Raw genomic sequence first — 26,988 nt, 5'->3', positions numbered from 1 at the left:
ATCTGTGGAATAAGGAAAGGCTTGCAAGAGTTGGAGCAGCTATGTGAGACCGCGAAATGAAAGTATGTGCAGCAAAACATCCAAATTGAGGGTGTCTGGGTCCCCAGCATCAAGAAGCTGCTTTACTAGCCCTTGAACATTGATAGGGATTTTTACATGAGAATGAATGAAATTTCTATCTTGCCTGTACCTACTGTACTTTAAATTCTTTTATTATAGCAACCTAAGGCGTATCTTAACTAACTGAACTACTGTCTGCCCCATGTATCTAAAGACTTTCCCAGATGGCTGGTGCAGTACCCCCAAGCAAACCTGGGCACCAGAGAAGTCAAGTCATCAATGCCTCACTTGTATATTTATTATTTGTTTCTTGTCAAATGGCAATAGTGCTAAGCAGAAAGAACTGCCTTTGTTTGTTATCATGAGTCCTTGCAGAAGCTTGGGAACTTTTTTCTTACTTGAAGATACCCTGGCCATCCATGAAACAATCTTTATAGCAGCTAAAAGAAATTAACTTTCTGGATAAGTTCATTTTACAGAGGGATTTATTGTGATGAATTTGACCTGTGTCTTGCTAGGAAAAAAAAAAGCATTTAAGACAAATCAAATGAAATAGAAAAATGCCCTCCCCAAACCAAAGCCAGGGAGCATTACCCATAGTTAATTGAGTCTCATACATCACAGAGTGAGAAGACAGAAAAATATTCTCCACTTACTTCAGGCCCCAGGGGCTGACTCAGTGGAACTCTCAATACAAAGGGAAGTATGGATAGTGATAAAATTCTCTGGAAATGAGAGTCCTTTGCAAAATTAAGTTTAAGACAAGTCACTTATACAGGAACCATATCACAAAACATCTTATCTTGTTCCATGAAGTGGCAGAGAACCATGGCAACTTTGACCTAGAATAATGTTGTTTTATACTAGCACCAATAATCCAGCAGACCTGAAAATCCTGGTCTGAATAGGAAACTAGCATATACTAAATAGAAAACTAACATATACTAACATTTACATATACTAAAGAAGCAATTCCCAAATACTTCGAGTTATAATACATTATGCCTTTATTTGGTTGATTCCAAGAGGTACTTCATTAAACAAAATGCTTTCATAAATCAAAATAAGTTTTTGAGATTTAAAAATTTTGGTTGACCTGATAGAGAAAGGGGAGGAAAACCTTCCCAAGAAGATGCAGGGATTGTGCTAAGACTCTATGGATACCAAGATGACAACATTATCCCCAACCTCATATAGTTCAAAGTCTAATGGGGGGATAAAGATAGGACCCCAAACCCAACCCCAATGTAGTATGCTATTTGCCTTAAAATATGTCAATATAAGGTGCTACATGGGAGCACAGAGTGGAGGATCATTTCTTTCTAGACAGAAAACTGGAAATATTCACAGAGTGGGTGACAAGAAGGGTAAGCTTTTATACACGGCATCCTGGAGAATGAAGGTTAATGCTGTGAGGCCACACTAGAGGTTCTCAACCTGAATGTCTCTCTAGGGGCATCTGGAAACAGAAGTGGGTGTTTTGGGATGACACAGTAACAGGGGAACAGAGCAGGCATATAGTGTAGGAAGCGGAAAAGGGGGCCAGCGGCACTTAATATCCTTTAATGCCCAAGGCAGTTGTGTGTAACAAAGAACTTTGCAGTTCAGAATGCCAACTCTGCTTCTACTGGAGAAAAGAGGAGGTAAGGTTATATGGTAAGATAAAAAGACCACAAGGATGAAACTATCTTCAAATGGCCTTTATCATTTTCCTCCCTTCTTTCCTAACATGCAGGATTTACTTTAAGAGTAGTACCAGATGGTCGTACACTATACTCCGAAGGCACCACAATTCAAATCATAAACATCATAGATTTGTATATTGATTATGACAATTTTCTAACAGAAGCAGTAGAGTGTCTTGTGGAAGAACTTTTTCTTACTCCTATAAAAGTACCATTATGGGCTAGTGAGAGTTCTGTGTTTTTCTCCCCAACTCCACATCTTGGACAATGTCAATTCCAGTGAGGAAGGGAGTGATGAGAGCATGGATAGAAAGAAGAGAAGAAGGGATATGGTTGGGGTTTTCATTGGGTCCCACTCAAGTGCTCCATAAATATTAAAGATCATTAAGAACTGCAACTAGCCCTTGGTCCATCTGCATTGAACTTCTGCCTATAGCCTGTCCTCAAGCCGTGGGGACTGACTTCTGTTCTCAAGGTGAGATAGAGATGGGCTTAGCAGCCATCATCTCTTTGGGCTAGTTCTGGTCCCAGGGTTCAGATTGCTATACAGTGCTATTCCCAAGATGGCATTCTGAGCTTAGAGCTTCCTGCTTCCTAACCTCTGATGGAGCTTCCTTGCTTCCTGGCAAGGGGTGACCTCCAATCAGGAGAGTCCCCCAAGTACCCAAGTGACCCAAAAGCAATGGCATCAAACTCAGTTTTTCAAAGCTCTATTCACTGTCTGACTTACACTTGAATGATTCCAGTGTATTATTTTAAGCTATTGTATTAGCTACTAAGAGTAATATAAATAACGTGTGTGTGCACGCGCGCGCGCACACACACACACACACACAAACTGTTTGAAGATACTCAAATTGTGATTATCATCTTTAAGTAAGACTATCAGACTCTTAAATTAAACAGAAGTCTATGGTTAATTTGTAACAAAAGCATGATATATAAAAGTTAGTAATACTGGCGCCAAGTTGATTAAATTCATTTTTCTTTAGAAACAGCCTGCCCTCCTCCAAATGCAACATGAATAGCTTTGAGAAAGCACGGCAGAAAATCAAGAACCATATAAACCAGCAACTACTAACACAAAAAAATCAAGAGGGATATTCTGATATATAAATAGACATCCAGAAAATAGGGCTTATTCTACTATCAGCATTTTCCAAGGTTTTGCTCCAGGGGTGATCATGAAGACTATATGCTCAACACTGACTCAGCTCTAATTGCCTGCTAGACACTGTTCTACACACTTTACATGTATTAATCCATTTGATCTTTACAACAGCCCTATGAAATGGTTCTATGATCAGACTCGTGGTATAGTCTGAATCTTTCCCATCCTTCAAGGTCTGATTTAAATTTCACTTCCTCACAAGTCCTTCCTTAATTACTCCTTCTTTCTTCACCAGTTCAAATTATTTTCTACCTCTCTCCCTCCTAATATTTTGTTTGTCTCTCTTTTATAAGACTTATCATAGTTTTTTAATTATAATGTTCAGTTAGCCAACATATAAGACATTATTAGTTTTTGATGTAGTGTTCAATGATTCATTAGTTACGTATAACACCCAGTGCTCAGCATGTGTCATGTGGCCTCCTTAATACCCATTAAAGTTCTTTATGTAACTTTCTCCTTCTTATCATTACATCACAAGCTCTGGAGAGGTAGATTCTGTCTTACCGATTTTTGTATCCATACATTGTCTAAGAGATTCTGGAACAAATACATGCCCAGCAAATGTTTATTGAACTAGCACTGGCATTAAGAGGAGAAGGAAGGAGAAAGGAATTTAGCAGTAGCTTTAAAAACAAAGAGAACCTGAATAAGAAAGCAATAAGCAGTCCTTCTCTGTGTCTGCAGATGAGAGAACAAAAGAGATCTAGGGATTAAGGGATAAAAGCATTTAAATTAGATAATAGGTAAATAATAAACCACAATTATACTGAAAGAAAATACAGGTGACTGTTTACGTAATCTTGAGAAGTAGAGGCATTTCTAAACATGACACCAAGACCAAAATCAAGGAAGAAAGAATTAGATCAATGGTCAAGAGAGCCAGCTCGGAGTGAGATTACATGGATCCAGTTCCCAACTGCCACTTGTGGAGTCAATTTCTTTACTGTAAAATGGGGGTGATAATAGTAATACTCAACTCATACAACTTGTGGGTTGGATCAAATGAGATAATGACTAGAGTTCTTACAATAATGTCTGATATTGCATCTTCCATAAATGTTGAAAAACAAGACAAAGGAGGAAAAGATAGACTTGATTGCATAAAAAACAGTCATTGTATTCTTTAAAATACAAATAAATAAATAAATATCAAATAACAAATAGGATGAAAAAAGATGGATATCATAAATATATGAAGAACACTGACAAACTGACAAGAAGATGAAAACCCAATAGAAAATTGGAAAGTATAATTGAACATTTCACAAAATATGAATATAGACAATGAAATGAGCAAACATAAAGAAATTTTTGCCTCAATTGGCTAGAAGATGCTTGTTAAAATTAAATAAAAATCTTGCACACTAAATCAGCAATACTGATGTATGTATAGAGCAATGGCAAGTTATAGAGCCTTGTAGGGAGCTTAAATTGGCACAATCCTGGAGGGTATTGTCCAGATGCTACAAAAGCCATAAAGTGTACAAAACTTTTGACCTAGAAAATCTAGGTATTTATACCAAGGAAATAGTCATTGTGCACAAATACATTAACAGAAATTTTGCCTGTAAGAGTGAAAAACGGGACATAACTTAGTGATTCAACAACAAGAATGGTTAGTAAATTACAATACCTTTACAACATGGTGAATACTGTGATCTCATGGAAAATATTTAATGCCATGAATCAAAATTACAAATGACAGAACATGATAACATGATTCATTTTCAGTAAAAAGCAACAGTAATAGAGTAAAAAGATCTGAAAGGAAATGTACAAAATGCTAACATTGCTTATCTCTAGATAATTAAATTATACATGACTTTGGGAAGCTGCAACATACTCTAATTTTTATGATAATATATTTTTGTAATTAAGAAAATAATAAAAATTGGTTTTTTCCAACAGAAAAAAATTAAACAGAAGGAGACAGTCCTGCCCCATTGTTCAGGATACCCCGACTCTAGAACATATCCTCAATGGCGGCTGCACTGTGTTCTCAGAAGAGGCGTTCAATAAAGAGCATCAGTCCTCGGGTTCTGTGGCTGTGCAGGCAGTTCAAGGGGCTCAGCGGAGAAGTTTAATTAAATACCAAAGCAACTCAAAGGAGCATCATTGCTTAATGGTTGAACAGCACTGGGGGGACAAAAACAAAACAAAACTAAGCAGTACAGGATAAAGCTAAAACCTTAATCTCATGCTTACTCAGCAGCAAAAAGAAAAAACAAAAACAAACATTAATTATGGAAGATTTAGTGATCTGTATGGTTATAATTCTAGAAACACTTCCAGTGTGTGTTTATCTATGCTATAACTCATTGCTTGCTGCAAATTTAAAGGGACCTCTTGGCTGACGATTCAAATGCTTGGTCACAGTTAAGGGGAAAAAAAATCTGTTCAACCAGTTTGTAATCGGCAATAAGAGAAAGTCCTCATGCTTCAAAAATGGTGTGTGTGTGTGTGTGTGTGTTTAATGGCTTTCCAACTTCCTAATAAATCTAAGAAAGGTCCAACCTCATAATGAAGCCAGTCTGAACACAAACATTTTTACCCCCACTTCTCCGCCTGCCATTGAAAAGAGGGAGCAGGCCCAGCGCTGTGTTTCTAGATGGTACATTGATTACTTCTCACAACTATTACTGAACAAAGATCCCAGGAGGTAACAGAATAGCCACAGTATTACAGAGTTGAAAGCAGACTATTGACTTGTGAATCTTTAAACCAATGAGAGAATAGATTCAACTGAAGTTTCTTCACTTCAGCTAGTAAATACTAAACACAAAATTATTTAAAAACAAAATAGGGCTAAGTGAATAACTGCTTAAATTGCTATCCAAGCCCTAACCCCAGACACGGTCACTTGTTTTTTCTTGCTGAGCTTCCACCCCCCTTCTCTGGTTAGCAACACCCAGTTTTCCTTTGAGGAACTACTGCTCACATTTTGGCTCATGGGGTGGAGTTGACCTTATTTGCTAACTTTAGGAACTGAAGGGTAACCCATGAATGGTCATGAAATATGTTCATCCCCCTACATAGAACAAATACTCAGCAGCCACTGTCCCAAGTCATGTTCTTTGGGGGCAAAGATCATCAGTCTTGAAAATTTTCTTTAAGTTCCTGGAGAGGAAGTGCATTGTTTCTTCTTTAGTTCCATATGGAGAGGCTATAAGCCTATTGCTGTTGGCAACATCTTCGCTATCATTTGGGAAGAATCTACCTAAACCTTAATAATGAAAGGAGAAGAACCAAGAAAGAGAAATAGTCTCCTGATAAACTATTTTTTAAAAAGCTAGAGCCAGCCATGACTGAAACCATTCATCACCATTTGATTTAAATTTCCGTCACATGAAACCAAAAGGAGACAATAAATATGGTGAGGGTGCCTGGGTGTCTCAGTGGGTTAAACCTCTGCCTTTGGCTTAGGTCATGATCTCAGGGTCCAAGTTGGGCTCTCTGCTCAGCGGGGAGCCTGCTTCCTCCTTTCTCTCTGCCTGCCTCTCTGCCTACTTGTGATCTCTCTGTCAAATAAATAAATAAAGTCTTTAAAATAAATAAATAAATACATAAATAAATAAGGTGAAAGGTTGGATGGTTATCTACATATTTTAGCTGGGCCTGCTTTAACAAAATACCATGGGCTGGCTGGTCTCAACAGCAGACATATATTTCTCGCAGTTCCAGAGGCTGGAAGTCTAAGGTCAGGTTGCTAACACGGTCCGGTTACAGTAGGGTCCTCTTCCTGACTTACCGACTTTTCTGGCTTCTTGCTGTGTTCTCACATGGTGTGAGGTCTCCTATGGTAAGGGCACTAATCCCATAAGGAAGGTATCACCATCATGATCTCATCCAAGCCTAATCACCTCCAAGAGGCCCCATCTCTAAGTGCTATCACCTTGAGCATTTTAGGTCTTTATCATATGAATGGAGGCAGGGAGGACATAAACATTTGGTCCACAATGCTACCTAAATTCCTTTTGGAATCACAAAAAAGTAGACCAGAGAAGATTATTCTATGCTACCGCCAAGCACATCTGTGTAACTTCATTGTGCTAGAATCTGTCACTAGAATGTAGGCTATATCCTTAAGTGTACACTACTTCTTACCCCAAAGCCTAGTCCAGTGCCTAGCACATAATATTACTCAATAAATATTTGCTGGAAAATGACTATGCAAATTAAATAATTCTTCAGGGACTTATTTTTAATATAACCAATAAAATGAATGCTATAATAAAGGTATCAGCAACAAGATATGAAAATACACACAAGGGGTCTAATTCTATGTGGAAAACTAGAGATTCTGGAGTTATATTCCAACACTGAATTAATCTGAATTGCTCCTAATATAGCCAACCAATTTCTTCATCTTCTCTTTAGCTCAATGTCCAATAGGCACAGAATACCTTAATAATGGAAAATAACCCCTAATCACTGGCTTTTTCCATTTAATCAACAGGGAAAGAGCTCTGAAATTTTAGTGGAGACAGATGATTGTGTGTGTGTGTGTGTGTGTGTGTGTGTGCGTGCGCGCGCAGGCGCTTATCCCTTATCATGGCCTGTAAGATCCTACAGACTCTGTCTGATCTCATCTCCTCCCCGTGCCTGCTTTGCTCTAGCCAGACAGACCTCCTTGTTCTTCTTTGAAAACAGCTGGCACCTCTGCACCTCTCACCTCAGGACCTTTGCTTTTGCTGTAATCTCTGCCTGCAGATGATCTACATGGCTTACCCCTTCACTCTCTTTGTTCTTTGCCCGAATGTCACCTTCTCAGTGAGGCCTTCTTGAACATTCTATTTACAGTTATAAACTTCTCCACCACTGATATTTCCTATTACGTAGCATTTGACCTTTTAATGCACTACATGTTTAACTTCTTTATTTTATCATCTCTCTCTCCAAGCTATAAGATAAACTCCAGGAGAACAGAGATCTGTTTTTTCGTTTTTTGTTTTGTTTTGTTTTGTTTTTTGTTCTCTGTTCAACTCCCAATGCCAGAGAAATAATCTGTACTAAATAAATGAGTGAAGACACATGAACCAATATAATCACAACTGGATTATTAAATTCTCTGATTCAAATTAAATCAAATATGAATATTTTCCAATCCAATAAACCATAACAGGTTATGCCTGTGAACTCTTCCAGAAGTTGAGATTGGAGAGATGCTATAAATATTTTAAAAACCAGAGTTGCTATAAAAAGGTCCCCAACATAGCAAAAATAGACACATAAAATTATTTAAGAACAAAACTATGTTATCACAGAAAAACTTGCTGATAACCAAAAAGTATAAGGTTTGCATTTACTTTGTTTTGGATTTAGGACAATATTAAATATAAAGTTGACCAGTATTTACTAGCAGAAAAATAAAATGTAAAAATATTCATGAATTATTTTTTCTGAGATACATAAAAAATGACCATTGTTGTGTGGCCTTTTAACATAAATAAATAAATATCTAGGAAACAATAGGCTTACGCTTTGTCACTCCAAAAAGATTTTCCATAGGGAAATTGGGAAAATACCACTTAGAAAGGGCTTTCCTGGAGGCAAAAAGGTCCCAGGTCCACAACCTGTGACCTCTTCTGTCCCAAGAACACCCTTTTCATGGTCTCCTCACCAAGCAAGATGATCCCTGGTACAAGGAAGGGTGAGCTCAGCCCCTGAAGTAGCCTCAGCACTGGCTCCCTTAAGTGCCTAAACATTTAGGTGAGGGGTTCAAAGTAGGCCTGAGAGTCAAATATTTTGTTTAGCAAGTAACCAGGTGTTTGAAAATTGGGAAATTTCCCATAAAAAATCCAAACTTTCTAACTTCTCTTAAAAACCTGCAAGTTTAAGCCCTACAGAGGAGAAGCTGCTGAATAAAAGGAAGATCTAAAGAGCCATCGCCCGCTCTGGGCACCTGCTGTCAGCATCACTACTGTCCCTGAAACTCCCCATCATCTTACACCTCATTTATATCAGCTGCCTGGCTCCTGGTGAGCTTGAAAGCCCTGCTCTGCACAGCCCAACACAACTCCTTAGAGCTCTTAAGCATGAGCCCTGATTGCTGCCTTCTGCTGCTTATTTCATTAAATCCTTGGCTCCTGCACTAGACTGAAATCCTGTCGCAGTGTAACAGGAGTCAAGTTCGGAGCGCTGAACTGTTGTTCTACCACACACCGTGGCCCTGCATGCAAGTCACTCACCTTCTCCTCTCCTGGCCTATGAGATGGGGATGATGAGTCCTCCCCTGCCTACATCCCAGGGTTGTTGTGATAATAAACGGGATAAGGATGTAAAAGTGCTCTACAGAAAAAGGGTGTCACCATATAGCAAATGTTAATCTTTGGATAGGAGAGTACATTTTAAAAATATTATAAAACAATGTAACTTATGGGAATCTTTAAGGATGGTACACTGAGAAAGCTTGATTTTCTATTTATGGTTAATGGTTAACAAAAGAAATCATTAAGCCTAAAACAACATACTCAGGAAATATATATATACACACACATACACACATATTTATTTGTTTGTTTGTTACACACATACATACACACATACACCCTGAAAACCATCTCCTTATTTTAAAAGCCTATAAGGATAAATAACATCTAACTTGTCAGATTGCTAAACAGGGAAATGACTAAATTTCCCAAGAACTAAAGATAAGTTTAAGGTCAAACAAGTTCAGCCAAATAAGGTTTTCAGGAACAATATATATGATTTAAAAAAAGGTCTATCTAGGAAAGATGATGGTAAGAAATGAGCAAAAATAGTCGGCAAAGGAAACTAAGACAAATGCTGATACGAAAAAGTATATAATGAGCTGGGATTACCAGCCACCTCCAAAGAGACCGTAGCAGGATTTCATAAGTGGTTAACCAGCTTTAAGATTCCAGACAGTCAAGGTTACTGTGATTATCTGTTACAAAGAAACAGACCTACAGAATATAAGTACATTCCGGTAACAGTAACAAAAAGGCAAAGATAATCTAGGAAGTCCTTGAGGCATCATGGCACTACATCCATCACTTAAATCTATGGACCTCAGTAATTTGGAACCAAAATTAATCAAATGGTCCACAGGTCATTGGTCAGGTTTATTTAGTCATCAAAAAAGCTGGCCTAATTAACCAAACAGTTTTGAAAAATGTCTTCTCTGGAAACCTTTACCTTACCAACAAAGGGAACTCTTGAGACTAAACAAAACCAAGAACAGTTACTCCTGTGCTGTATTCTACTGAATTTTTCAGATCCCTGCTTAGAAGGGGGGAAAGGAAAGAACAATGGGGTACGTGAAGAGATTTTTCTTCTTCTTTTTCTTTTTAAAGTAGAAGCTTGAGTGTTCTTTTGTTTCTCCCACTAGTGTCTTAAAAACGTGTTTATTCTTACTAAAGTAAAACATGAACATGGTTCAAATACTACAGAAGGGTTTGTAACAGAAAGCAACAGTCTTCTTTTTTTTTTTTTAAGGTTTTTTTTTTTTTTTTTTTTTTTTTATTTGACAGACAGAGATCACAAGCAGGCAGAGAGGCAGGCAGAGAGAGAGGAGGAAACAGGCTCCCTGCTGAGCAGAGAGCCCGATGCGGGCCTCGATCCCAGGACCCTGAGATCATGACCTGAGCTGAAGGCAGAAGCTCTAACCCACTGAGCCACCCAGGCACCTGCCTCACACACCACCCATCCACCCCCAACCCAAACTGGCTCCTGCTTCTCAGAGCAAACCACCCTGGATTGATTTTTGGCTTCAGTTTATCTGGGGATCATTATCAAGTAATTTAATAATGAGTTATAAGAATACCACTTCTTTTATAAATCTGCTTTTTGACATCATCTATTGGCTTCCTACTATGACAGACTAGAATTGAGCTCACTGGTATCCCTACCCACACCCACATATACAGCCCAACACATATAGACACCATCCCTTTATATTACAACTTTGGTTTTTTTACTGATCACCTTCTTCATTTTAAATACTATAAATGTAATAGCTACAATTCTGTTTCTCCTTTAATTAGTTATAGTCTGTATATCCTTACCTCTTAGGTAAACATCCTAGCAAGCGTAGGATTTTCTTCCTCTTCTTTATCTCACTACTACTACCATTATGTTAGCTATGACTTTTGGGTTTTTCTTTCTCTAGGTCAATGCCTTACTCCAATAACATAAAATACAGAAGAAATTCACTATTACCTATCACAACCTCTTTAGAACCTAAAATTACATGTTATTGTTAGTGATGTATTTGTGCCTTACATTTGGGGATTGGTTGCTATTCGTTATGAAAATCCATTCTAATAACATATATGTTCTGTCCTTCATATTACAGAGGTATTTAAGTTAAAACTGCCAACAAAGGGAGTTGGGGGAAATTGGAAGGGGAGGTGAACCATGAGAGACTATGGACTCTGAAAAATAATCTGAGGGATTTGAAGGGGCGGGGGGTGGGAGGTCGGGGTACCAGGTGGTGGGTATTATAGAGGGCACAGATTGCATGGAGCACTGGGTGTGGTGCAAAAATAATGAATACTGTTATGCTGAAAATAAAAAATAAATTTAAAAAAAGAATAAAAAAAAAAACCTGCCAACAAAATTTTACTTAACCAAGGAAGTAGTAGTTTTAAGTGATTATGAATATTACCTTTAACTTCAGGTCAGTTTATCCTTGAAATTAAGGGACTTCCATAGTAGAATTCTAAATATCACTAGAAAATATCACAGAGTTAAAATAACTTCGTTGTTGGAAGGATAGATCACGGACCGGCTACAGATTAGGAAGAATTATCCTTTATCATAATCCTGCATACAGAGCACCAGGCTCCCTTGACCAGAGTTCTCATCACTATCTGACAGCCTTGAGCACAAATTATCCTGGATCCTTTTGCCTCCATCCTGGGTCGTAACACCAAAGAGTCTGTCGTCATGCTCAGGGGCACTGATCTGAGTACTACGGCTCTGGGGACAGATACAGCTGCTGATAAAAAGTCCATGCATCTAAACTGGACAAGGTTTGGCATTAAAAGGATTAAAAGTTAGAGATAAAGTATGGAAATCCCAAGTACCCTTAAAAACAAGAAAAATTCATGGTAAAGGGCTAAGAGCATGGCTCTAGGTCAGAATGCCTGGTTTCAATGACCAGTTTTGTGCCCAAAGCATGTGCCCCAAGCCTCTGTGACCTGGATTCCTCATCTAAGAAATCAAGTTATTGCAAAAACAAACGAACAAAACCAAAAGGAAATCAAGTTGTTGCCAAGATAAAAAATAATGATACACATAAAGCATTTAGTATGGTGTATCGCGTATAATAAGAGCTTAACAAACCAGACCCACTAACATTATTCTTAATTCTGTTATTATTATTGTTGTCATCATTGCTAGCCAGAGAGCTAATTTCATGTTGGACCTAATCACATCTCCCATTTCTGCAGACCTGGTGAAGTCAAACAAATGTTCTTCCTTTTCAGAAATCTGCCTTTATCTCTAATTGCAGTCACAGCTAATAGTCCTGGTGGGCAAAGAGCCCCTTCTGGCCTTCCTGGTCAGAGCTCCCTGAGATGTGAAGCCCTGCTCTCCTGCATGTCCTGGCTTTGCTTTCATCATGTCACCTCTTACAATCAGTCCTGATTCTTAAGATGCACTTGAAATAACCTCATGTTGGGAACCAGCTAAGAATGCTAAAAACGCAAGTGCCATCTTTCAGTCAGACTAAAGAAATCCTATGAAAAACAGATTCAGTACAACCTGGATTGTGACAAAGACCAGTCAAATAGTAGCTATCACTAACAAGTCTAAAGAAAAAAAGATAATTTAGTCTTAGTAAGTGTTTGGCATATTTGGGGCAAAGGAAAGTACACGTCTATGGCAATTTACAAAATATTAAAAATGAGGTTGAAAAACAAGTGAGAGAAAAACAAAAATTTAGCTCATGGACCTAAAATCACCATATGTGAAATATCAAATAAATAGCTACTCTAATCTCAAATGGTAATCTTTCCTTGCAGGCATTCTCATTTTATTAGAACAAATATTTCAAGCCTCATCTGTATTCTATTATAATCCTAAAGATAACATGATATCTAAGGTAGAGTTTATATATAAAAATCATTTTGAATCAGGAGATGATATAAACTGACATTAAGATTCCCCTTACCCCAGCACTTTAGATAATTATATTGTCTTTTTCTTTTTTTTAATCCTGAAATGACAATATTCTCCCTTGGCAGAGAGTTTGTTGGCTCTACTTTTGATGCCAACATGGTCTCGTCATGAAAATAAATTAAAAGTAGGTGGTCTGGTTAGTCTTCACAATGCTACATTTTAATCAGGCAAAGCAGTGAAAAAGATGATTGTCGAAATGCTGGCATATCTTCAAACAACAGTGCAAGCTGTCCATTTTACTCACAATGAAAAAGCTCTTCAAGAGATTTCGATAAAGGTTTCCCTCCTACTTGCAGTCCACATTTGTAATGTTTATATAAGTGGGGGATATAAATCTTTCTCCAATGAACCCCACGGTTTTTAAAGCAGACTTCTTGTTATAAACTGCCTGTTTCCGTTTTGCCTGCCTAAGCACGCCAGGCAAAGCCCATTCGCGAGAGACTGGAACTAATTTAATGTGCTCCAGGTTTAAGCCCCCAGCCTCTGCGTCTTTACAGGGAGATTTTACACAGCGGATTACTGCTGACTTTAACAATGATTCATATGATAAGTGGTTTTTGATTTGTTTTTTAATGTCAGAAAATATGCATTGGCAAAAGAAATGTCATCAAAATCATTTTGTTTAAGCAATACCCATAAAAAAGAGAAAAAGATTTCAACTCAAAAAAAAAAAAAAAAAAAAGAGGGAGTCTATATTTTCTTTATGCCAAAGTCTTGTTCACATGAATTTGTAGATTTGCTCTACAGAAAAGAATACAAAGTTGTTTACAGACAGTTAGATTTAAGACTGGATGAATTCCAAGATATGATTTGTTGAGTTGATATACTTTACCACAAGACTTGTTCCTATTATTAAAAATACCAAAGCTACACTGAAGAGGGACAAAAGCATCATTCTTTATGTGGCCTCAAAGATACCCTGTGTGCTTTTTTCAAAGAAGCAAAATTCCTTGAAACCAGCACTAATTAAAACAAAAACACACTCACAAAACCCGAATAAGATCCATCATCTCAAAGTATGTCAGGGGAGGGAAGTTTCCTCTGTTTAACTCAAAGGAACAGAGTGGCAATGACATTAATTCAAAAGAAAACAAACTGAGAAACAGAAGTATAGATTGTACTATTACCCTAGATTCCTGCATTTAAGGGGCCTGAACTATTCGTCAGAATACACATTTAAAATGCCAAATGTAATAAGATATACTCGTCCTAGACTCTTGTTGGATTCTCCTATTTTTCCCTTGATGTTCCTTTGGCAGGGCCAGGCAAAAATCTTACAGTAGGGGGCAGTATTGTCACACCACGCTCATGCTTGACCCACTGGAGGCCTAACCAGAGAGAGAAAAAAGACCATTATTCTTCATTAAGGTTTAACCATGTTGGCATAATTTCCTAATGTATTACAAACTTCTAGATTTCCCCCCCTGAAATCCAACTTGCTTTTGCATCACCTAACTATAATACTAAAATGCTTTGAATGATACAACAAGCAAATGCTTTTTATAAAAAACCTACCCAAATGTCTGAGACGTGCTGATTGCTACTTAACAGTGAAAGGAGAACTATTTATTGAATGTCATATTTCAAAAGCATGAAGACTTCTCCAATTGCAAATATCCAGATGTTCTTTATTTTAAATATAATATCACATTGGGAGACGGTGAAAAAAAAATGAATGAATATTTCATCTTGGTCTAAAATGACAGAGACTTATAAACACAAGTCAATGTGACCCATGCTAATTGATGTTAATATAAGAAATATGGGATAAGAAAATATTTACAAGTATAAGAACGTATTCAGATTTTCCAGAAATAAACTTTTTCTTTCCATTTGCCTAGGATGGCTGTTGGCTGGACTGATAGGAAATATGGAAACTGAAACTGTTTGTACTGAATGCTTGGCTTCCAATGACTTACAAGTCTTTGGGAGTTTGCGAGGGAAAAAGCAAATTCTTCGCCAGCTTCCAAGAAAAAAGCCTATAGATACATAATGGGATTTTTTTTTAACTGTGCATAATGATAATCCGTATGACATTCTCTAAATCCTGTAAATTAGATTAAAATTTTAATACTGGAAAAAAAACTTTAATACTGGAAAGCCTTAACATCACTAAATAAAAACTAATTATTTGACTTTAAAGGAATCAAGCCTCACACAGTCTTAACAAGTGCTTAAACTTTTGTTTTTTAATTGCAACTCAGGTTTGTTTGTTTGCTTGTTTTAAGAGAGTGAGGTGCTATGGATTCCAATAAGAATTTTTTTCCAAACTAGTAATTCTACTGAAAAATTCAATTTTAAAACTGTTCCTTTATGTAATATAAGCTAATGTTTTAAGTAAACAAAAAGAGACCCTAAAAAGCAAAACACTGTTGAGAAATCACAAGAGGACATCAAGAACTCACGCAATGTTTAAATGCTATACATGTTTTAAAAAGTGCTATAAATTTTACATTTCGGTACTTCAGGTTATATTGTAGCTTATTCCTTACTCTTTCTCTATCATTTCTGTTCAAATTGTTTTGGAGTTGGGTTTTTTTTGGTTTTATATTGCCAGAAAGTGTGTCTGTCTGTGAGTGTGAGAGAGAGAATGTGTGTGTGTGAGAGGGAGTGTGGGAGTGAGAGAAAGAGAGAGAGAGACTACTTGTGATTTCTCTCTGTCAAATAAATAAATAAAATCTTAAAAAAAAATTTAAAGAGAGAGAGAGAGACAGAGAGAGAGTGTGTGTGTGTGTATGTGTATGTGTATGATTCTACAAGACTACTAGGTAAGTTTCCCGGAGAATGTGGTCTGTCTCTGCCTTTTCATCAAAGTCTTCTCAACTGTTCTGATAGTTTCCTTTCAAGACTTAACACAAAAACTGAGCCTATAATTACCACCAAATTTCCCTCCAATTGAGCTAAACAATGTACATTTGAGTTGCCAGTTGGGACATAATTCTTCATAATTGTTGTACGAAAGAGCCTGTGACAGTTACAACAAAGTAATTGGCTAATGGAAGAGCACCAGGTATGCATTTCCCCAAAACATCTGTTGAAACTCTGGGTCATTTCAAGAGTATGTAAAATGGTCCCTTCTTCTAATTAGTTTCTCACCAGCCAAAAAATATCACTGCCGAAGTTGTTTTAAGCAGTATGCAGGGGCCAAAGTTCTTCTGTAGCAGAGCTGATGTACCCACTCAGTTCCTCCAAAGGTGAGCATTATTTTACCTCTAAATGCTGGCATTTGTGGCAGAGGAGGAAACAGCATTTTTGCCCTACTAGCATATTTTCCTTATTATTTAAGCCATTTCTCTGTCACCTATAGTCAAAAAGCACCCTGACACACTACAGTGGCTTACTAGTTTTTTTGTCTCCCTTCCTTCTTCGCATACCTGATGAATGACTGAGGAGCTGACCCACAAACATATGACCTTTGAAATGTGAAGTACAATAAAGAATTGTATTTGGTCTCTGTCCCAGATTCCTGGTACCGAGCTTCTACAACCCTAGGAATTTTCTGAGTGACAAAAGTGTCTTTTGCTATTCAGAACAAGCCCCTTTGCAGGGGTTATGCCTGAGTTTATATTAATGAGGTGACTTAGGGTAGGGCGCTTAGATAGGCTCAGAATGGGGCTGGTCATCAGAAAGACCAAGGGATAAGAGGGTTGAAACCTTCTGCCCCACCTCCAGGCCGAAAGGAAGGAGAGAGGGCCAGAGAATGAGTTCTACAAAAATTCTTCAACAACAAGGTTTGATGATTTGATGGGTGTCTGGGTTGGTGAACACATACACTTGCTGGAAGTTTGGTGCACTGGAGAGGACATAGCAGCTCTGTCTCCTCCCAAACCCCCATGCTTTCCCTGTTCAGCTCTTCCACTTGGCTGTTCCTGAGTTGTAGCCTTCATAATAAATTGGTAAAAGTAAAAAAGGATTTTCCCAATGTTAGACCAGTGGAAGGAACACCCTGTGGAACTGGAACTTCATCCCTTGACCTAAACGATTACAGAGTCCCAAGTCCGTGAATAGGGAATGCTAGAGAAGGCAGATAGCTAGACTTGAGCTGGAGCCAAGGATTCTGATAAAGAGGTTACACTATTAGAAGCCTAAGGGCATAACATCCTGACTTCGTGGCTTCTAAGACCAAAGGGCTAACAGACCAAGAGCTATAGCTGCAGGGCATGGGTTCTCTCCTCATCTACCTCTGACTCCAGATACCCCTAGACTCATTATAATGCATTTGCATTGTGGTTATAGTTCCTTCCCAACTGCACCAATAGAGGAAGGCTGTCATGATGGTTCTGGTACCAACCTTATACAGTCAAAAATTCCCTCTCCCAAGCTGTGGGAGCAGTACCCCAAATGATTGGAAGTAGCCACCTTCAATAACCACTCTGTCCATGACACTAGACCCTGCTCACATAAAAGGAAAGGACCCCTGTAGCCTCCAGCAATTGCAACCTCTGGATCTGCCCAGGTTCCAACCTTGAGAGTCTACTGTCCTTAATAAAGCTTTTGCTTTCACTTTGGGAGCCCGTCTCTAATTCTTTATTGCATTGGTGCCAAACAAGACACAATGTTTTTCTCACTGACACTAAGTTCTGTAAGCCAGTCTAGCAAATTGCTGAACCTGAAAAGGGGACATGGGAACTCTGATCTATATAGCTAGTCGGTCAGAAGTACGGTTGGCGTAAACTTGAAACTAGCATCCAAAGTGAGGGCGGTCTGTAGGACTGAGCCCCTGTAACTTGGGGGATCTGCTGGTAACCCCAGATAGTGTCAATGAACTGAATTACTGAACAGCCAATTTGTGTGTGGTATTAAGGAGGGCATGTGTTGTGATGAGCACAGGGTGTTATATTCAACTAATGAATGGTTGAACACTACACCAAAAACTTATGATGTACAACATGCTGACTAACTGAACATAAAAAAAAAGGGAAAAAAATATAGAATTGGTTCATGTTAGAAAACATCCCCAGCTATATATCTGGAGTAGGAATGAGTTGAAGCCAGGTATCTCCCATAAAACTAATTACAGAATTTTCCAGTGTATTATCAGCCTGGGCTGCTATAATAAAATACCATAAACTAGATCGCTTAAACAAAAGAAATTATTTTCTCACAATTCTGAAGGCTGGACATTTAAGATCAGAGTGCCAGCATAGTTGAGTTTTGGTGAGGACTCTGTTCCTGGCTTGCATGTGGCTGCCCTCTCATTGTGTCTTCACATGGCAGACAGAAAGCAAGCATGCCCTCTGTTTTCTCTTCTTATAAGGGCACTAATCCCATCCTGAGATCCACCCCCACGATCTCATCTAAAGTTAATTATCTCGCAAATGCCCCTCTCCAAATACCATCACACTGGGGGTTCTAACATATAAATTTTAGGGGGACACAATTCAGCCTATAGAACTGAGATTGTTGGTCAAAATTAGAAATACAATTTATAGTTGTGTAATATTTCTTCATATGAATGGGTGACTATTCTGCATGTAAAACCTTTAAACCAGGATATAAAAAACTGTCAACTCTAGATTCATTGTAATAAAGGTTCATCTAATTCCTACCAGCAATTTCTCCTGTTCCTCTTTCCACTTCTCTAACTCCATACTCACCCTCAACAAAATATTTGTTGTAGGATTAAAAAGTATTTATATATACATACACATACAAAAATATATATACACATATATACATATACATACATATATGTTATAAAATATTTCTCTTATAAGAACTTTTAAGATTTGGGGTGCCTGGATGGCTCAGTGGGTTAAGGCCTCTGCCTTTGGCTCAGGTCATGATCCCAGGGTCCTGGGATGGAGCCCCACATCAGGCTCCCTGCTTCCTCCTCTCTCTCTGCCTGCCTCTCTGCCTGCTTGTGATCTCTGTCTGTCCAATAAATTTTAAAAAATCTTTACAAAAAAAGAACTTTTAAGATTTACTCTTAGCAACTTTCAAATATGCATGGTGACAACAGTCACCATGCTGCACATTACATTCCCATGACTTATTTATAAATGGAAGTTTGTATCTCTCGACTTAACTTCACCCATTTTGCCAGTCTCCTCCCCAGCCCCCTTTTGTCTGAAACACCAATCTGTTCTCTCTTACCTATGACTTTTGTTGTTTGTTCATTTGTTTTGTTTTTTGGACTCCACATATAAGTGATTCAATCTCCTTACTTGTAAACAGTCTATTCAGATTTTCTATTTATGATTTAGTCTTGAGAGACTGTATGCTTCTAGGAATATATCCATTACTTCTAGACTAATTTTTGGTGTACGATTGTTCATCATGGTCTCTTAAGATCCTTTGTATTTCTGTGGTATGAGTTGTAACCAACTTTCATTTCCAATTCTATTTACCTGAGCCTTCTCTCTTTTTTTCTTATTGAGTCTAGTAAAAGTTGTTTATTTTTTCAGAGAAACAGCTCTTAACTTCATTGACCTTTTTTACTGTCCTGTTGGTCTCTACTTAATCTATTTCCACACTGATCTTTATTATTTCCTTCCCTCAACTAATTTGGGGCTTTGTTTGTTCTTTTTCTAGTTCCTTTAGATGTAAGGTTAGATTGTTTTATCTGAGGTTTTTCTTGTTCATTGAGGTAGGCTTAAACACTTCTTTCTTAGAACTGCTTTTGCTATATCCCATAGACTTTTAGCATTTCCCATTGTATGCTATATTTCCATTTTCATTTGCCTCAAGGTATTTTTAATTTCTTTTTTGATTCTTCGCTGACCTGTTGGTTTTTTAGTAGCATGTCGTTTAATGTTCACATATTTATGATTATCGAGTTCTTTTCTTGTAATTGATTTCTAATGTCATACTATTTTGGTTGTAAGGATCCTTGATATAATTTCAATCTTCTTAATTTTATTGAGACTTGTTTTATGGCCTAACACATGATCTGTCCTCAAGAATGTTCATGTGTACTTGAGAAGAATGTGTATTCTGTTCTTTTGGAATGGAATACTCTCTATATCTATTAAGTCCATCTGGCCTAATATTTCTATTAAGGCTGAAATTTCTTTATTAATTTTCTGTCTGGGTAATCTATTATTTAATGTAAATGGGGAATTAAAGTATTCTACTATTGTGTTGCTGTTAGTTGCTCTCTTTAGGTTTATTAATATTTGCTTACATATTTAGGTGCTTCTACATTGGGTGCACAATTACAAATCGTGCATTTTTCTTCCTGAACTTGACTTTGATCGTTATGTAATGTCCATCTATGTCCTTTATTATGGCCTTTTCCTTTTAAAGTCTATTTTGTTTGGTATAAGTATAGCTATCCCAGCTCTTTTCTAGCTTCCATTTACATGTAACATCTTTTTCCAGTGTGTGTGTGTATATATATATATATATATATATATACACATATATACATCTTTTTCCAGTGTGTGTGTGTGTGTGTATATATATATATATATATATACATATATACATCTTTTTCCAGTGTGTGTGTGTGTATATATACACACACACTTAACACTTATTTTCCAGTACACACACACACACACACACATATATATAAAATTGATATCAAGTTAAGCTTGCATGCATCCAAAAACTCTACAGTTTTATTCTCCCTCCCATACCCCCTCCCAGATTTTATGTTTTTGATATCACATTTTTCATATTTTGTGTGATCCTTAACTAATTATTGTAGCTATAGTTCTTTTTGTACTCTTTAATTTTTATACTTGCCTTATAAATAATCCACTACCTTTTTTCCATATTTACCTTTACTAGTGAGACTTTTACTTTCATATATTTTCTCATTGCTAGTTAGTACTTTTCTTTTAAGCTTAAAGAGGCCCCTTAACATTTCTTGTAAGGCTGGTTTAATGGTGATCAACCCCTTTATCTTTCCTTTGTCTGGAAAACTCTTCCTCTCTTCCTTAATTCTGAATGATAATTTTGTTTGGTAGAGTATACTTGATTGGAAGGTTCTTCCTTTTAGCACTTTGAATATATCATGCCGTTCTCTTATGGTCTATAAGGTTTCTGCTGAAAATCAACTGATAGTCTTATGGGGGTTCCCTTACATGTAAGTTGTTTTTCTCTTGCTGCTTTTAGATTCTTTTTCTTGGGGGTGCCTGGGTGGCACAATCAGTTAAGTGTCCAACTCTTGATTTTGCCTCAAGCCATGATCTCAGGGTCATGAAATCAAAGCCCCAGGTCAGGTTCTGTGCCGGGTGTGGAACCTACCTAAGATTCTCTCTCTCCCCCTTTCCCTCTGCCCTGCCCCCTGCTTGTTCTCTCTCTCTCTCTCAAAAAAAAAACAAAAAAAAAAAAATCTTTTTCTTTAACATTTGACATTTTAATTATAATGTGTCTTGGTATGGGTCTCTTTGGATTCATCTTATTTAGACATCTCTGAGTTTCCTGGATTTGGATATCTGTTTCCTTCCCCATGTTAGGGAAATTTTCAGACATTATTTCTTCAAATAACTTTTCTGCCCCTTTCTATCTCTTCTCCTTCTGTAATCCTTACAATGTAAATGATATTCTGCTTGATGTTGCATAGGCTCCTTAATCTATCTTCACTTTTTAAAATTCTTTTTCTTGTTGTTGATTTGTTTTGGTGAGTTCTACTGCCATGTCTTCCACACCACTGATCTTTTCTTCTCCTTCATTGAGTCTGCTATTGAATCCTTCTAATGCATTTTTTCATTTCAGTTATTTTATTCTTCTCCTCTGTGACTGCTGTTTGGTACTTTTTAACATGTTCTTTCTCTTAGTTGAAGTTCTCACTGTGTTCATCCATTTCTCCCCTGAGTTTGGTGAGCATCTTTATGACCATTAATTTGAACTCTTTATCAGGTAAATTACTTATCTCCATTTCATTAAGTTCTTTTTTTTTTTTTTTCATTTGGAACATATTCTTTTTTCCTCATTTTGCCTCACTCTTTGTTTCTGTGTATTATACATAATATCTACCTCTCCCAGTCCTGTAGGAGAGGACCTGTGTATAGGAAACTTATCATTCAACCTTGTCCTAGCTCTGGATTTGTCTTTTAAACTTTGTAATTCTCCAAATAACCTGATTCATTCTTGATAGGTCCCAAATGTTGAGGGTGTGCCAGGACCTATCAGTGTTCCAAAGAAAGGGATCTCAGTCAGCACCTAGTTTCAGACTCATTGGAAGTCAAATCTTCAGCCAAAAGCTTTAAAATATAAATATATACACAATCCTCTGGGACTATAAAAAATAACCCTATTTATACCATGTGTAGGTTAGAGTCCTAACATCCATGGGCCTCCAGACCTGGCAATCTGGAGATGTCCCCTGAGTAACAGTTGCAAAAATCAGGGCTTCAAACAAGTTTATAAGCTCTTTTTGGAGAAGCTTCAGTGAGCAGCAGCAAGGCCAAGGGAGAGCACAAAGATGGTATCACCAGTCTATGCTACCTGAGAGTACTTCCACAGCCTCTAGATGTGTGGTAAACCTGAAGTATGCCCCTCAGACTGAAGCACCATGACAAGTAAATAAGCTTTTTTACTGGAAGACCGAAGGGTATTTTTCAGTCTGCTATCTGGATAGTGACCTGCCAAGAACTGTTTTTCCAAATGTTTCAGGCCTGTAGGGCTAGAAACATAAGCCCCTCTGGCCATCAGAGCCAGGAGATAAAAGGGTATCTTCTGTTTGGACTGCACACACCTGCCAGCTTTGGCAAAGTGGCAGGAAAGTTCAGGGATGGATGTGCCCTCTGACTTAGCAAGGCCGAAAGAGAATGCAAGGCTGGGGCACACCAAATGCTTTCAGCAAGGGGGCAGTACAACAATATAGAGATGCTATGTCCCCAGGTTTAGTGGGAAAGCTGGAGAGTGCTGTGACTGCACACACCTACCAGTGCTAGCAAGGTACTACGCAAAACTGGCATCCACCAGTGCCTGTGTTTCCTGAAAGAGACCCAAGTAGCCCCTGGTTTTCCAGCAAATTAATCTCCTTCATAGCCTAAGTGCTTTCCAAACTGCTGCTTTTGCATTGGGTCCCAGGGCGAGTGAGTGTGTGCATAAGTTCTTTAAGAGAATTTCTATGTTCCCTATAGCCCTTTGGGGCTCCTGGTTGTAAACCCCTTTGGTTTTCAAAGCCACACACTTTTTGGCTCATCTCTCCACACAAGTCAGTGCAAGTCCCGAGGGTTGGGGTGACTGAGGTGGGGCATGAACCCCTTGTTTCTCAGGAAGAAGGTCTGTATTGTGAGATTCCTCCTAATTGTCGGCTCACACCAGGGGCTTTAGGCAAGACCATGTCTCTGCCTCTGTTACTCATCTCAGTGTGGTCTTTTTATCCTTTGTTGTGGTACAGATGTTCAGCTAGTTTTCAGGTCTTTTTCAGAGGGAACTATTCCATAGGAAGCTGTAGAGTTGGTGTGTCCATGAGAGGAGGTGAGTTCAGGCTCTCCTTACACCACCAGCTAGAACCACCCCATATAAGAAGTGTTATGAACATGAATCTTGAAAACTTTGAACTCTTGGAGTGGATTACAAATGAAAAGAATTACCACAGAATCCCATAATAATATTTGAAAGGAAAATGTAAGCACTGTCTCTCTCTCTCTCTCTCTCTCTGTGACTGACTACAGAGTTTTGTCTCTAAAGTGAAAGCTTTTTCTCTAGCAAGGTATATGTGGAAAGAAGATGAAGTGGGGGGGTCCTCCTGTTCGGAAAGTTAGGATAAGAAAGCTTGGAAAGATAGAATTAGTGCTCTGCTAACAACTGAAATAAATTTTCCTCCATAAAATAGAGTCTCTGGTTTCAGCAAAATGTGCTCAGATCAAGTTCTGACTATACATTTACTAGTGAGGGATAAATGTAAGATAAAAGTATATTTTGTCATAAGGCCAAAAATTTAACCTATACTATGACATTTATAGCTTCTAATAAACTTAATGTCATCACACACACGCACAAACACATACTCAGTGAATTCACTTCAATCATTCATCTCTGTGCACATTTTCCTGATATTCATCAGAGACATATAAATCCATTCTCAAAATCAAAAATTAAAAATTTAGTAAAGTTTGAATATTTGCTAGAAAATACAGTTGAAAATATAATTTATAAATAATAGAAACACGGATTTTTTTTTAAAAGAAAATGTGGTCAATATTGTTTGGTCTGTATTTGACTCTTCTTAGATTGAGGAGTAGAAATTGAAGATTTGGGAATTTAGAATTAAGATGGCAGATTAAACATATACATGTAAATATGCTTTTCCCAAAACCCTACTAAAACTTTCCAAAAAGGAAAACAGGAAAAAAGTTTGTTTTTTCTTTTTATTTATTTTTTTTCAATTTATTTATTTTCAGAAAAACGTTAATCATTATTTTTTCACCACACCCAGTGCTCCATGCAAGCTGTGCCCTCTATAATACCCACCACCTGGTACCCCAACCTCCCACCCCCCCACCACTTCAAACCCCTCAGATTGTTTTTCATAGTCCATAGTCTCTCATGGTGTTTTTTCTTTTTAAATAAATAAACACACAAATACAAAGAAAACTGAAGAAATAATAGCAACAAATTTTGGAAGCTTGAAAGTCGATGCTTAAGTGTTAAGGGACATAGGAGAAACTAAGAAAGCCCAATCTTAACTGGAGGAAAAGTAGAGAAACAACCTTATTTCTACCACAGAAACCACAAAAGACCCAGGAAATAGCAGCAAAATGTTCCTCTGAACTTGGGAGGAAACTGGGGTACATTTATAATAAGTGGGTTGAAATTATTTGAGAAGTAGTTAGATACCTAAGTCCTCTCCAACACTCCACATCACTTAACAACTACTCCACCCTTACCTTGGCTGCAGATAAGAGTTTATTCTGTGAGTGAGCAAAACAGAGAGTCATGGTCTGGGGAATGAGTGGCAAAACCTGGGAATTAAGCGAATATACACCAAAAGCTGGATGCTGACACTACCCACTGGCTATGGTCTGAATGTTTGTGTACCTCCAAATCTCTTATATTGAGATTCTAACCTCCAATGATGATGATACTAGGAGGTAAGACCTTTAGGAGATGCTTAAGTCACGAGGGTAAGACTTGGCATATGGGATTAGTGCTCCAGAAACATCCCTAACCCTTCCTACTGTATGCAGACATAGACAAGACATGCTGTCTATGAACCAGGAAGAAAGCTTTCACCAGAATATAACAATGCTGACACTCTGATCTTGGACTTCCCAGCCTTCAGAATTATGAGAAACAAACTTTTGTTGTTTATAAGATTCCTAGTATGTGGCATTTTGTCAAAGCCTTCCAAGTAGGCTAAGGCACCTCCCTTCTCTTACATGGCTCTCATCCAGACCTTATCCATTTTATGCAAGAAATTGGAAGGGTGCTCTTTGGGGGACTTCCTCTAGCTCAAGACAAAAGACCCACTACTGATTCTGATGGTTCACCAGCAAACAGTTCATCTGATTACCTATAGTAAACCTCAACTCTACAAGCCTACCTTAGGTTCAGCATATCCAATCAGCCTTTTAGATATCTACTCTTTCTTTTTTTATTTAATTTTATGTTTTGAGTGTTCCAAGATTCACTGTTTATGCTACTCTTAGTTCTTTAACTAGGAATTACCCAACATCTGAGGAAAGCTTCTAACATAGAACATGGAGGAAAAAAAATAAAAACAAAAACATTTTTAGAAAAACAACATGTATTGGAGAGGAGAAAGGGGAACCCTCTTACACTGTTGGTGGGAATGCAAGTTGGTGCAGCCTCTTTGGAGAACAGTGTGGAGATTCCTCAAGAAATTAAAAATAGAGCTTCCCTACGACCCTGCAATTGCACTCCTGGGTATTTACCCCAAAGATACAGATGTTGTGAAAAGAAGGGCCATCTGTACCCCAATGTTTATAGCAGCAATGGCCACAGTCGCCAAACTATGGAAAGAACCAAGATGCCCTTCAACGGATGAATGGATAAGGAAAATGTGGTCCATATACACTATGGTGTATTATGCCTCCATCAGAAAGGACGAATATCCAACTTTTGTAGCAACATGGACGGGACTGGAAGAGATGATGCTGAGTGAAATAAGTCAAGCAGAGAGAGTCAATTATCATATGGTTTCACTTATTTGTGGAGCATAACCAATAGCATGGAGGACAAGGGGCGTTAGAGAGGAGTAGGGAATTTGGGCAAATTGGAAGGGGAGGTGAACCATGAGAGACTATGGACTCTGAAAAACAGTCTGAGGGGTTTGAAGTGGCGGGGGGTGGGAGGTTGGGGTACCAGGTGGTGGGTATTATAGAGGGCACGGCTTGCATGGAGCAGTGGGTGTGGTGAAAAAATAATGAATACTGTTTTTCTGAAAATAAATAAATTGGAAAAATAAAAAAAAAAAAGAAAGGCATCATGGAAAAACCCTGCAGGAAGAATATATTGTATCCATAAAGCAAGAACAAAATGCTATTTTTTAAAATAATAACATACAGAATATACATATTTACACATATAAACACATGAAGAACTTTTGAAATTAAAAATATGATAGCAAAAATGTATAAAAATGCAATAAAAAGTTTGGAAGATAAAGTTGAGGCTATCTCCCAGAAAAGCAAAAAAGAAAACAAACACAAGAAATAGAAAACAAGGGAAAAATACTTAAAAATGAGAAGACTAGTTAAGGAGGGTCAACATCCAAATGATAGGAATACCAGGAAGAAAACATGGGAAAAATGGAGAAATGGAATCACCAAAACATATACAAACAAAAAACAGGAACAAAAAACATGAAAACTTCCCAGAGCTGAAGGATAGCAAAGCAGAGTACCAGGCAAAATAAATAACACACAACTGTGAAATTTCAGAGTACTACTAATAAAGATAAGACCATGTACATTTCCATAGAGGAAAAAAAGAGTTACAATGAATTAGGAATCAAAACAGTCTCAAATATGGATAAGGAAGATGTGGTCCATATAC

General features: G+C 37.7%; 1 protein-coding gene across 1 annotated transcript in view; it reads right to left on the bottom strand.

Annotated features, from left to right (window-relative positions):
- Positions 1-26,988, bottom strand: part of SCFD2 (sec1 family domain containing 2) — a 446,538-nt gene that overhangs the window by 275,431 nt on the left and 144,119 nt on the right. The window lies entirely within an intron of this gene.

The sequence above is a fragment of the Neovison vison genome, chromosome 11 (assembly GCF_020171115.1).
Source record: "Neovison vison isolate M4711 chromosome 11, ASM_NN_V1, whole genome shotgun sequence".
Taxonomy (NCBI): Eukaryota; Metazoa; Chordata; class Mammalia; order Carnivora; family Mustelidae; genus Neogale; species Neogale vison.
This window is presented reverse-complemented; position numbering and strand designations above follow the sequence as displayed.